The sequence below is a fragment of the Hypanus sabinus genome, chromosome 13 (genome assembly GCF_030144855.1).
Source record: "Hypanus sabinus isolate sHypSab1 chromosome 13, sHypSab1.hap1, whole genome shotgun sequence".
NCBI lineage: Eukaryota > Metazoa > Chordata > Chondrichthyes > Myliobatiformes > Dasyatidae > Hypanus > Hypanus sabinus.
The window spans coordinates 1,305,624-1,319,744 of NC_082718.1; the positions used below are offsets into that span (position 1 = coordinate 1,305,624).

At 40.9% G+C, this 14,121-nt stretch overlaps 1 protein-coding gene across 9 annotated transcripts in view; it reads left to right on the forward strand.

Moving 5' to 3' along the window:
- The window catches only part of shank3a (SH3 and multiple ankyrin repeat domains 3a), a 1,267,872-nt gene that overhangs the window by 235,356 nt on the left and 1,018,395 nt on the right, over window positions 1-14,121 (forward strand). Inside the window, exon 1 of one of the 9 annotated variants that reach the window (XM_059986982.1) lies at window positions 1,799-1,995. The exons of the other annotated variants lie outside the window; for them this stretch is intronic. The gene's annotated coding sequence lies outside the window, so the exon portion shown is untranslated. Of the gene's footprint in view, window positions 1-1,798; window positions 1,996-14,121 lie in introns of those variants that run through there. 9 annotated transcript variants of the gene reach the window in all.

Genomic DNA, 14,121 nt, shown 5'->3' on the forward strand with positions numbered 1-14,121 from the left:
TGAATGTATGATTGTGTCTGTTTGTCCATGTAAGAAGAGCTTTGCGCTGCTCAGATTGCCAGTTCCTGATTTTGTATGTAGATACAAACACTGTTGCATACACTCAGTGGTCACTTTATTAGGTACACCGGTACATCTGCTTATTAATGCAAATGATTAATTAGCCAATCACATGGCAGCAACTCAATGCATAAAAGCATGCAAGCATGGTTGAGAGGTGCAGGTGTTCAGACCAAACACCAGAAAGGGGAAGAAATGTCATCTAAGTGGCTTTGACCATGGAATGATTGTTGGTGCTAGATAGGATGGTTTGAGTATCTCAGAAACTCCAAATATCCTGGGATGTTCATGGACAACAATCTCTAACTTTTACAGAGAACGATGTGAAAAACAAAAAAAAAAATCCAGTGAGCAACAATTCTGTGGGCAAAAATGCCTTGTTAATGAATGAGAGAAGTTAGAGGAGAATGACCAAACAGATTCAAGCTGCCAGGAAGGTGATTGTAACTCAAATAACCACACATTGCAACCGTGGTGTGCAGAAGAATATCTCTTATTTCAGACAGACAGACATACTTTATTGGTCCCGAGGGAAATTGGGTTTCGTTATAGCCGCACCAACCAAGAATAGTGTAGAAATATAATAATATAAAACCATAAATAATTAAATAATAATAAGTTAAGGAAGTAAGTCCAGGACCAGTCTATTGGCTCAGGGTGTCTGACACTCTCTGGGAGGAGTTGTAAAGTTTGATGGCCACAGGCAGGAATGACTTCCTATGACGCTCCGTGTTACATCTTGGTGGAATGAGTCTCTATGTTATATTATATTATATTATGTTATGTTATGTTATATCATATCATAACATGTTGATCCTTGAAATGGATGAGCTACAGCAGAAGACCATGAGGTACTCAATGGTACCTAATAAGTGGTCATTGAGTGTATGTTTGTGTATATATGCATGTAATCTATTGCCCAATCTCTCTAGTTTTGAAGTTAATTGAGATTTATGATGCTATTCATATCCTTTTTGTCAGTGGATGTTCTAAGTGACATGGACAAGTGGTGGGAGAGAATTACTGAAGTATTAAGAAGGCTATATTTGAAATGAGCTCTGCCTAATTAGGAAGGGAATGGTGCTGTTTGCAGTGGTTTTAGTTATTAATTGGGCACAATCAAGTCAAGTTTCTGATGAAGCAAACCCAGGAATGAACTGCTATTAATTGGGTGCTATTAAGTTTGTTATCAGTGTCACTGAACCAACAAGATCCACTCAGTTCAGCATATGGGAAGCATTTTTACAGAGTACTTATACTGCTCAGGGAGCTGTAACTGACCTATTCAATTAGATCTTGCTCTACAGCCAATATTGAGGAGCCTATGCTTCTCATTTATCAGTTTTAATCGTTGCCTATGCAATGGTCCCCAATGCAGCTCAATATTATCTGCTGCTACATTCTATCGCTTGACTGTGAGGTTCACTGGCTGACTTTAGAAGCTACAGCATTATACAGTCATAAAATCAGAGGAACATTTAGCACGAAGTAGGTCCTTTAACCTTCCAAATCCAAGTATCAAGCAGCCATTCACACTAACCCCGTTTTAAAACCTCCATGTTCCTGCCAAACACACCTCCTGGAAACTGAAGGTCTGCTCTGGAGTTGAAGGACTGTCTATGTGTGTGGGTTTCTCAGAAGAAAGAGGCTTAATTTGCTGTTCAGTTTTTTTGTGTTCTGTGTTGATCTGCTGAGTACTATGGGCATGCCATGTTGGCGCCAGAAAGTATGATGACACTTGTGGGATGCCCCCAGCTCAACCCTAGGTGTATTGGCTGTTAATGGAAACACGGTATTTCACTGTATGTTAACATGTATGTGTAATAAATAAATTCGAATCCAAATGTCATCTCCACACAGACAACGTTGGAGCTCAGGATTGAACTAGGAGCTGGAGTTGCCAGTCTGTTTTAGTGTGTTTCGATAAGGGAAAAGGTGAGTAGGAGGAGATGATAAGCAAATGAATAATAGTCCCTGATTCCTACTCAACAGCTTTTCTGCCAATAATGCATTCAGGAGCCAGTTTTGATCTGTGCACTAAACCCCTTTCAGAAGAGGAAACTTTTCATCAGAGCGAGATCTTTCAGGAGTGAAATCAGCAAACAGATTTTTCTTCATTCGAAGTGTGAGAATGAGATTTTTTTATTCCCAACAGACTTTAGGTGCTGAGAGCCAATTTTCTAATAGAGGTATGAGTAGTGTTCAGTGTGCTAACGTTGGTGTAGAATAAAGACAGGTTAATGGAGTTAAGGTATAGTTCAGTATTTGATCTACTTAACTGTCCATCTGAAAATAGTCAGATTCTTTCAGAATCTTTAAAGCTTCCGTCAGGACACCTCGAGTTCTACCTTGTTAGTAAAAAGCCAAATCTGACTTCCTTTTTTCTTTCTCCTCTTACCTGTTACCAAGTATTCTCTGGACCTCTTTGGTTTTCTGTTCCAGTAATTATAAAATGATTCATGGAATATTAGAATAATTATAGCATGACCAAAAACTGGAAATATTCTCCAGCAGATCCTCACCCACTTCAATGCTACATTAAAGAACATGTTCCTTCTTTGATTTTAAAGGATTTCTAACCAGGGAAAATATGATGAGCACCAGTGTTGCTGCTGATCTGTAAAGAGATGGGATGTGAAGGGGGTGGGAGGTGATTGTTAATTAAGAAGCAGAGAAGTTACAGATCACAGTGAAGATCATTGACAATGGATTGAGGAACATAAGAACAATTACACCTTTGTAACTGACAAGAGGATCAAAGGACATTTGATTGGCAGAGAGTAAGTTATAGGGAAAAGGATGAACAGGATTGCTCTGTTGGGATTTGGCATGGACTATCCTTCTGTGGTCTCTCTCTTCCTGTCATGCATGAACTGAACTATATTATGCTCATGTGGTCCTTAAACACAATTGAACATTTTAATAACAACACGCACAAAATGCTGGTAGAACACAGCAGGCTAGGTAGCATCTTTAGGGAGAAGCGGTCGACGTTTTGGGCCAAGACCCTTCCTGACGAAGGGTCTCGGCCCGAAACGTCGACATCGCTTCTCCCTATAGATGCTGCCTAGCCCACTGTGTTCTACCAGCATTTTGTGTGTGTTGTTGTTTGAATTTCCAGCATCTGCAGATTTCCTCGTGTTTGCTCTGAACATTTTAAGCATGTTTTCAGGTTCTAATGTGTTTCTGGACCAATAAGAATCATGAAAGGTAACAGGAATGAGATGGAAAATTAATGAATAAAGACTTCTGAAAATGATTTTGAAAGAAGTGATGTACTCAAGAAGAAACACTGATTATTGATCATTGTCAGGGTTAGATCACAGACCCTGTGTAATTCTTGATGGTATTACAATTTAGTGCATGATTCAAGGAATTCTGTGTTTGTCCAGAGACTGGCATATATTCTGGAAAAGAGTCTATTTATCAGAATTTACATGGAAGTGTAATAATTGCAATGTTTGTAACAGAGTTTGCTACAGATACACTGGGAACATTGTGATTAGTCAGGAATTCATAGGAGTGAATATTTGACACTTCAAAGACTTCTCAAATTTTATTCTATCCTCAAAGAAGACTAGAGTTCGTCCCACACCAACATATTTGATTCGGTCTTGCATGAACTCCAACATGAAGTAGAGAAGCCCATATACCAATGAAAAATAAAAATGTCATAGGAACAGATAGCATCCATATGAAATCTTTAAACTTGACAAAGAGTTTTTATCATAAATCTACAATTCATTCTCATCGTAAAAGAAAGAGCATTTACCAGTGGAGTTTAGAGGTGGTACAGTCATGATCATCTTCAAGAAAGGAGGAAGTCCAGCTGTGGAAACTACAGAGGAATCTCCCTGCTCTCTCTGACAGCAAAAGTCATCACTAGGAGCCTCCTCAGCTCTCAGTGGCCTAAGAACTGTACAGCAAATCACAAATCCATTGGAACCAGTATCCTACTGCAAGGCTATGTCTGGTGGTTCATTGCTTGAAATACTTGTGTGGAAACAATGTCACTGGCAAGTGTGCATAACTAACCAGTCACAGGAAGATCCATCCCAATTATTATTTTGTTTTCCCTTGGCTTTAGAAAATCTTTTGAAAAGTCAGATATCTTATTTTCATCAGTTTTCTTGTCCAGCATGATTTTTTTTTCATAAAATCATCTTCACTAGCAAATCATGTTTTTACCTTCAAGGTGTCCTATTGTAGTTTCTGGCAATTTTTTGACAATCGATGGACATGTCATGCCAAATGTCTTACATTTCTTTGTCTTTTGTCCCTTCCTATGGCTTTTATGCATTGAGTTCTAACATTCGCTGTCTTTAATCCAAGAAGGTTTATTACAAAGCCTCAGGATTTCTATACAACCACTATCAACTCTTCTTTTTTGTCTATAGTCACATCTTTTTGAACCCAGGGATGTGGAACTTCAGATCCAATGGATTCATTGGCTTTTATTCATCACTCCCCCTTGCCAATTTCTCCTCTTTACAAATACTGATTATTTTGAGTTCTTCACTCTCCTACATTTTACATTTATCTTCTTCTGTAAAAACTGATTTTAAATATTCATCTACTGTCAAAAATATTTCCTTAATTCTCCCTTTTCAACCTCCAAAGAATACACCTTTACCTTAACTTCATTCTTTTTTTTTCATTATTAAAGAATTGCTTGCAATCCTTTTTTATATTTCTTGCTAGTTTGGTTATACATCCTGCTTTCTTCTTCAGTCTGTTTGAACTTTGACATCAAAAGTCATCCTAAATTTCAGGCTTGCTCTAAGGCAGAATTGTAAGTCTCTTTTAAAATCTTTAAAAGCTTGGTGTTGAACATCTTTTCTAATACCTTTTTAACATCATTTTCCAATATTTTGGCGAGATTGTTGCCTTCATAAAAAAAGTACATTAATACTCGATGTGAATATGTTGCATTTTTGAGGTTTCCCCAGTTGTGTGTGAATATTTATAGAAGGTCTTTAAAAATATGTGAGCATTTGCAGAGGACCAGCAGGAGTGTCATTGCTTCAATTTTCTACATGAAAGAGTGTCATTATTTGCAGCATATCCCTGTGAATATGTTAGTAATTGCAGGATGTCCCTTTGAGTATATCTGGAGTTACCTGGACCAATGCCAGTAACATAGAAACATAGAAAACATACAGCACAATACAGGCCCTTCGGCCCACAAAGCTGTGCCGAGCATGTCCCTTACCTTAGAACTACCTAGGCTTTACCCATAGCCCTCTATTTTTCTAAGCTCCATGTAGCCATCCAGGGGTCCCTTAAAAGACCCTATCATTAACATCTCCACCACCACCACCGGCACCGGCAGCCCATTCCACGCACTCACCACTCTCTGCATTAAAAACTTACCCCTGACATCTCCTCTGTACCTGCTTCCAAGCACCTTAAAACTATACCCTCTCGTGCTAGTTATTTCAGGACTGGAAAAAAGCCTCTGACTATCCACACGATCTATGCCTCTCATTATCTTGCACACCTCTGTCAGGTCACCGTTCATCCTCCATCGCTCCAAGGTGAAAAGGGCAAGCTCACTCAACCTATTCCCATAAGGCATGCTCCTCAATCCAGGCAACAGCCTTGTAAATCTCCTCTGCACCCTTTCTATGGTTTCCACGTTCTTCCTGTAGTGAGATGACCAGAATTGAGCACAGTACTCCAAGTGGGGTCTGACCAGGGTCCTATATAGCTGCAACATTTACTCTCCATTCTTAAACTAAATCCCACGATTGATGAAGGCCAATCCACCGTATGCCTTCTTAACCACAGAGTCAACCTGCGTAGCAACTGAGTGTCCTATGGACTCGGACCCTAAGATCCCTCAGATCCTCCACACTGCCAAGAGTCTTACCATTAATACTATATTCTGCCATCATATTTGACCTACCAAAATGAACCACTTCACACTTATCTGGTTGAACTCCATCTGCCACTTCTCAGCACAGTTTTGTATCCTATCAATGTCCTGCTGTAACCTCTGACAGCCCTCCACACTAACCACAACACCTCCAACCTTTGTTTCATCAGAAAATATTCTAACCCATCCCTCCACTTCTTCATCCAGGTCAATTATAAAAATCACAAAGAGTAAGGGTCTCAGAACAGATCCCTGAGGCTCACCACTGGTCACCGACCTCCATGCAGAATATGACCCGTCTACAACCACACTTTGCCTTCTGTGGGCAAGCCAGTTCTGGATCCACAAAGCAATGTCCCCTTGGATCCCATGCCTCCTTACTTTCTCAATAAGCCTTGCATGGGGTACTTTATTAAATGCCTTGCTAAAATCCATATACACTACAGCAATGCAGGGAATTCCCTGGAAAATGTTGGTATTTGTAAAATATGCCTGAGAGCATCTCATTGTCTAAATGTGGTGTAAGTAATTTATACTTTGTACTGAACATAGAACAGTACTGCACAGGAACAAACCTTCAGAGCAAGATATTCTGCAGAAATAATTAAACCAATGATAACATAATTTTTCTACCTGCTCATGGTCCAGATCCCTCCATTCTCTGCATATTCATTGCTTGTAATGAAAACTTTAAGTGTATTAATGCTCAAATTTATGCAAAACAAGTCCAGAGTACTCTGGGGTGCTGCTGATAGAACAATCAGCTTAGATCCACAAATGAATTTATGGAAAAAGGCAAGTTAAGTTTATTGACATAAGCACATGTACGTACAGGTGCAATGAAAAACTTATTTGCAGCAGCATCACAAGCATGTAACCTCACATAAACAGCATTCTCAAGAAAAAAAGTTACATATACATTATACATACATTTACAAGAAAAATACATTAGAACACAAAAAGGCCAGTTCAGTGCAAAGTGGCTAAAGCATTCATAGAATTGTTAAATTGTAATAATTGCATTTTTAATTGGTTGATTAAATGGAAGCAGCAGTTCTGGGTGAGCATCATTTAGGCAAAAGTTTGGAACAGTATAGCCACAATAAAGTGCTGCAAAAGTATGTAGAATATTTGGTGACAGTAAATTCTAAAAGACTGTAAAAGTATAAAGACTTATTCTGAACAAAGAGATGATTCTGAGGGTCATTATTTAAGGAACTGTTTGGTGACAAGTTATTGGAGGACCAGCCTTCTGGGATCAATTGATATTCACTCTGATAGTCCAATATTTGAGTCCAGTGATGGATCTCATGCAAACATCAAGGAATTCAAAATCAGACACGTAATCATGGACATGGATATTTTGATTATTTTTCTTTCCCTGCAGGTATGGTAGATTTCCAAATGAACTGCCTTGTTATAGAAAGGAAGAAATTTTGAATGTTCATTTTATCTCCTTTCTGAAGTTAATGTGATTCTCCTAAATAAATCCAATAACCCTTAACTCATTGCTGGTGTTCTCCTGTTGTTAATCCAGAAACCCAACTATATTATTTAGAAAACTTTCCTCCAGTGTCCTCTATTACTGTCTGCTTTTCTCAATGGATGTTAGACAATACTTCAACATGGCATTCGGGAAACTTCCTCTGTACGTGTTCTTTTGGGTGTATCTCCTCTGCCATTAATCCAAGTTCTTCACACTTTCAGTAAGAAGCTACTATCCCTGCACCCTGGCCTAGAATGACAGTAAATCAGAGACGTAGTTCACCTTGATGCTATTTGTGTAAGCCACATAAAAAGTGAGAATTGAATGTAGAGTAACATTCACAGAAGGGGTTGTGTAGCACTGCACTGAAATTGACGTGGTTCTACGATGTGTTATATGCTCCAGTAATTCCCAGCACATAATCAATCTTGTGCGGTCTTTGCAATTAGTCCTTAGAAGAATACCTTATGGTCTAATACACAGCAAATCATCAACACTTGTCCAGCTAAGGGGGAATGTTTGTACTGGAAAGATGACTGGTGTTTAGAGGCTGTTTTACTGGGGTCAGGATAAGCTGGAGAAATATACTGCATGTCCTTTAGGCAACAAATGACAGAAACCCTCTCAAGGCCACAAGTAGGCAAGACTCTATAAAGACATAAGTGTAGTTTAGAAACGCTTGCACTTTGGAGAAGCCTATGAAGCAGCCAAATACCCGAGTCTTGTCTGTCTGCTACTGTGGGCAGAGTGTCCTTGGGTATTTTGAGAATGGAGTTTGATAAGGCACCCGGGTGCAGGCAGACAGTGAGGTGTGGCAGTCAGAACATGACTGACCACAACAGAAAACACTAGCGCAGTTAATTGCTTATGCAATACTGCCAGCAAATATTGGATCTATTTGTGTGCATTTCTATGCATGTTGGCACCAACTAAATTACGCTGTCAAACATTTAGAAGTTGGCTTGGTGCAAGTCAGTGCTATTGACATTTGCCTAGCATCAGCTGCATTCCTCATGATGCCCTTGGGTCATGCGGCACTCGTTTGCTCAGCTGCTGGCAGAAATTGGAGATTTTGGGGAAAGCTTTCTTTACTAACTCAAAAAAGTCAGGAACATACAAGGTTCAAGCAATGCCACGTGAAAGTTATGCACACAGCATATCTCGGGCTCATTTTCAATAAACAGCAATATACTGGGTGCAGTAACTGATCCTTGATCAGCGGCTACGGCTTGAGGCATTTCTGACAATGGAGTCCACTGAGTCAATCCTTTATACAGTATATGAGTTCCCCGACATATTCTTTTTCGATGGTAAGGAAGGCAAATGTTAGCATTCATTTTAAAAGGACTAGAATATAAAAACAAGGATATAATACCGAAGCTTAATAAGGCATCACTCAGGTCGCACTAAGAGTATTGTGACCTTATCTAAGAAAGAATATACTGGCATTGGAGAGGGTCCAGGGGAGGTTCATGAGAATGATCCTGGGAATGAAAGGGTTATCATACAAGGAACATTTGCTGGCTCTTTGCCTGTACTTCCTGGAGCTTAGAATAACAAGGGCGAATCTCACTGAAACCTATCAAATATTTGAAAAACCAGGATAGAGCGGATATGAAGAGAATTGTTTCCTATAATGGGGATTCTAAAACCAGAGGGCATAGCTTCAAGGTAGAGGCATGTCCCTTTAAAACAAAGGCAGGTGAATCTGTGGAATTCATTCTCACAGGCGGTTGTGGAGGTCAAGTCATTGAGTATATTTAAAGCAGAGAGTGATCTTGATGAGTAAGGCCATCAAAGATTGTCAAAGGGTAATATATCGACCATGATGGAATGGTGCAGTAGACTCGATGGCTGAATGGCCTAATTCTGCTCCTATGTCTGATAATCTCATGATCTGTCAGGAAGTATATAAAGAGGGTTCGGGCCAGGCCCCTTCATCATGACTGGGAAGCAAGGGAGAAGAAGCCAGAATAAGAAGGGGAGGAGAAATGGTTCAAACTGGCAGATGATGATCGAGACCAAGTGAGAGGAAAGGTGGGTGGATGTGGGAGGGGGTATGAAGTAAGAATTTGGGAAGTGATAGGAGGAAGAGGAAAAAGGCTAAAGAAGAAGGAATCTAATAGGAGTGGACCATGGAAGAAAGGGAAGGAGAGGAGAGGCAAGTGAAGAGAAGAGAAGGGGTAAACTGAAAGAGGAATGGAAAAGAGACAAGGAGGAAGTTGGGAGAAATTACCAGAAGTTCAAGAAATTGATGTTCATTCCATCAGGTTAGAGGCTTCCCAGATGGACCATGATATATTGCTCTCCCAATCGGAATTTTCCCGCATTGTGGACTGCGGACACAGAGGGAGCCATGAATAGACATGTCAGAATGGGAGGGAAGTTGAATTGAAATAGGAGGTGACAAGGGATCCATAGAGCCATAGAACCATAGAACACTACAGCACAGTACAGGCCCTTCAGCCCTCCATGTTGTGCCAACTCATACAATCCTTAAAAAAAATACTAAACCCACGCTACCCCATAACCTTCCATTTTTCTTTCATCCATATGCCTGTCCAAGAGGCTCTTAAATACCCCTAATGTTTTAGCCTCCACCACCATCCCTGGCAAGTCATTCCAGGCACTCACAACCCTCTGTGTAAAAAAACTTACCCCTGATATCTCCCCTAAACTTCCCTCCCTTAATTTTGTACATATGCCCTCTGGTGTTTGCTATTGGTGCCCTGGGAAACAGGTACTGACTATCCACCCTATCTATGCCTCTCATAATCTTGTAGGTCTCTGTCAAGTCCCTTCTCATTCTTCTATGCTCCAAAAAGAGAAGTCCCAGCTCTGCTAACCTTGCTTCATATTACTTGTTCTCCCATTCAGGCACCATCCTGGTAAATCTCCTCTGCATCCTCTCCATAGCTTCCACATCCTTCCTATAATCAGGTGACCAGAATTGAACACAATACTCTAAGTGTGGTTACACCAGAGATTTGTAGAATTGCAACATGACCTCTCTACTCTTGAACTCAATCCCCCTGTTAATGAAGCCCAGCATCCAATAGGCCTTCTTAATTACCCTGTCAACCTGTGCAGCGACCTTGAGGGATGTATGGATTTGAACCCCAAGGTCCCTTTGTTCATCCACACTCTTAAGTAATTGACCATTAATCCTGTACTCAGTCTTCTGGTTTGTCCTTCCAAAATGCATCACCTCACACTTGTCCGGATTGAACTCCATCTGCCATTTTTCTGCCCAACTCTGCAGCCTGTCTATATCCTCTTGTAACCATCGACCACCTACAGCTCCATCCACAACTCCTCCATTCTTCATGTCATTTGCAAACTTACTCACCCATCTTTCTGCCTCTACATCCAGATCATTTATAAAAATCACAAATAGCAGGGGTCCCAGGACAGATCCCTACGGCACTCCAGTAGTCACCAACCTCCAGGCAGAATACTTTCCTTCCACAACTACCCTCTGCTTTCTTCCTTTAAGCCAATTTTTTATCCAAACAGCCCACTTATCCCATGCCTCATGACTTTCTGAATGAGTCTGTCATGAGGGACCTAGTCAAATGCTTTGGTAAAGTCCATGTAGACCACATCCACTGCCCTACCCTCATCAATTTCTTTTGTTACCTCTTCAAAAAACTCAATCAGGCTTGTGAGGCACAATCTTCCCTTCACAAAGCCATGTTAACTATCCTTGAGTAGACTGTACTCCAAAGGCTCATAGATCCTATCCTTAAGAATCCTTTCCAGTAGTTTGCATACCACTGATGTAAGACTCACTGGTCTATAGTTCTCAGGTTTCTCACTATTACCTTTTTTAAACAAGGGAATGACGTTTGCCATTCTTCAGTCCTCCGGCATTCCCCTGCAGCCAAAGAGGATTCAAAGATCATGGCCATTGCTCTTGCGATCTCTTCTCTCAATTCCCACAACAACCTGGGGTGTATCATATCCGGCCCTGGGGATTTATCAATCTTAATGTTTTTAAAAAGATCCAGCACTTCTTCTTCCTTAATCTCCACATTGTCCAGCACACAGGCCCACTCTACTTCGATCTCATCCTGATCAAGATCCTTTTCACTTGTGAATACTGAAGCAAAGTATTCATTTAGGACCTCCCCAACCTCCTCCTTCTCCGGGCACATGTTGCCTTCTTTATCCTTCGTTCTTGTCCTTGTCATCCTCCTATTCTTCACATACAAATAGAATGCCTTGGGGTTCTCCTTAATCCTACATACCAAGGCCTTCTCATGCCCTCTTTGAGCTCTCCTAAGTTTCTCATTCCGCCTTCGAGCTCTCCTAAGATCCTGCCTTTTGTGGTGGTCAGAAAGAAGTTGCTCATCTGGTTGGGTTTCACCATTTCAGAAGAGGCAGCACCAGACCAACAGATCATCTCGAAAGACTCACAGGTGAAGTGTCACCTAAAGTGAAATGACTCTTCACTGCCCTGAATGGTGGTGAAGGATGATGTGAATGGGCAAGTGGGCTCTTGTCGCACTTGCAGGGATAAGTGTGAAAAGGGACATCAGTAGCGAGGGATGAATTAACAAAGAAATCAGATAGATTGTGATTCCTACAGAAAGTGGCAAGTTGAGGGGTGGGGGAGCAAAGATATACTTAGTGGTAGGATCACATTGGAGATGGTGGAAGTTATGTAAAAAATGATATGCTAGGTATGGAAGATCGTGGGTGGTAGTTAAGGACAAAGGGAACCCTATCCTTTTTATGAGGGTAGGAGGATGGTTTGGAGCAGATGTATTGGAAAAGCATAATAAAATAATCCATTGGAACTTCTTAAAAGAGAAGGGAAATAATAATAGAATTGGCAGAGTCATAATACATAGGAGCAGAAGTAAGCCATTCAGCCTGTCAAGTCTACTCCGCCATTCAATCATGGGCTAATCCAATTTTTCCAACCATCCCCACTCCCCTTCCTTCTCCCCATAAGCTTTGATGCCCTGGCTAATCAAGAACCCATCCATCTCTGCCTTAAATGCACCCAATGACTTGATCTCCACAGCTGCTCATGGCAACAAATTCTATAGATATACCGTGTCTAACTGAAGTAATTTCTCTACACCTCTGTTCTAAATGGATGTCCTTCAATCCTGAAGTCATTCCCTCTTCTCCTAGACTCCCCTACCATGGGAAATAACTTTGGCATATCTAATCTGTTCAGGCCTTTTAACATTGGGAATGCTTTTATGAGATCCCCCCCCCCCCCCATTCTCCTGAACTCCAGGGAATACAGCCCAAGAGCTGCCAGACGTTTTTCATATGGTAACCCTTTCATTCCAGGAATCATTCTTGTGAATCTTCTCTGAACACTCCCCTATGTCACTATATCCTTTCTAAAATAAGGAGCCCAAACCTGCACACAACACTCCAAGTGTGGTCTCATATGTGCCTCATAGAGCCTCAACATCATATCCCTGCTCTTATATTCTATACCTCTAGAAATGAATGTCAACATTGCATTCGCCTTCTTCACCACCGACTCAACCTGGAGGTTAACCTTTAGGGTATCCTGCACAAGGACTCCCAAGTCACTTTGCATCTCTGCATTTTGAATTCTCTCCCCATCTAAATAATAGTCTGCCCATTTATTTCTTCCACTGAAGTGCATGACCATATACTTTCCAACATTTTATTCATTTGCCACTTCTTTGCCCATTCCCCTAAGCCATCCAAGTATCTCTGCAGGCTCTCTGTTTCCTCAACACTACCCACTCCTCCACCTATCTTTGTATCATCAGCAAATTTAGCCACAAATCCATTAATGTCATAATCCAAATCATTGACATACATCATGAAAAGCAGCGGTCCAAACACCGAGCCCTGTGGACTGGACTGGTAATGGGTAGCCAGCCAGAATAGAATCCCTCAATTCCCACTCTCTGTTTTCTGCTGATCAGCCAATGATCCACTCATGCTAGTAACTTCCCTGTAATTCCATGGGCTCTTACCTTGCTAAGCAGCCTCATGTGCGGCACCTTGTCAAAGGCCTTCTGAAAATCCAAGTACACCACATCTACTGCATCTCCTTTGTCTACCTTGCTTGTAATTCCCTCAAAGGATTGCAGTAGGTTAGTCAGACAGGATTTTCCTTTCAAGGATCCATGCTTGCTTTGGCCTATCTTGTCATGTGCCCCTAGTTGCTCCATAATCTCATCACTACAATCGATTTCAACAACATCACAACCACTGATGTCAGGGTAACAGGTCTATAGTTTCCTTTCTACTGCCTCCCACCCTTCTTTAATAGTGGAGTAACATTTGCAATTTTCCAGTCATCTGGTACAATGCCAGAATCTATTGATTCTTGAAAGATCATTGTTAATGCCTCTGCAATCTCTCCAGCTACTTCCTTCAGAACCCAAGGGTGCATTCCATCAGGTCCAGGAGATTTATCCACCCTCAGACCATTAAGCTTCCTGAGCACCTTCTCAGTCGTAATTTTCACTGCACGTACTTCACTTCCCTGACACTCTTGAATGTCTGATATACTGATCCTGTCTTCCTCTGTGAAGACTGATGCAATATACACATTCAGTTCCGCTGCCATCTCTGCGTCTCTTATTATAATATCTCCAGCATTATTTTCTATTGGTCCTATATCTACCCTCGACTCTCTTTTACCCTTTATATACATAGAAAAACTTTTAGTATCTTCTTTGATATTAGT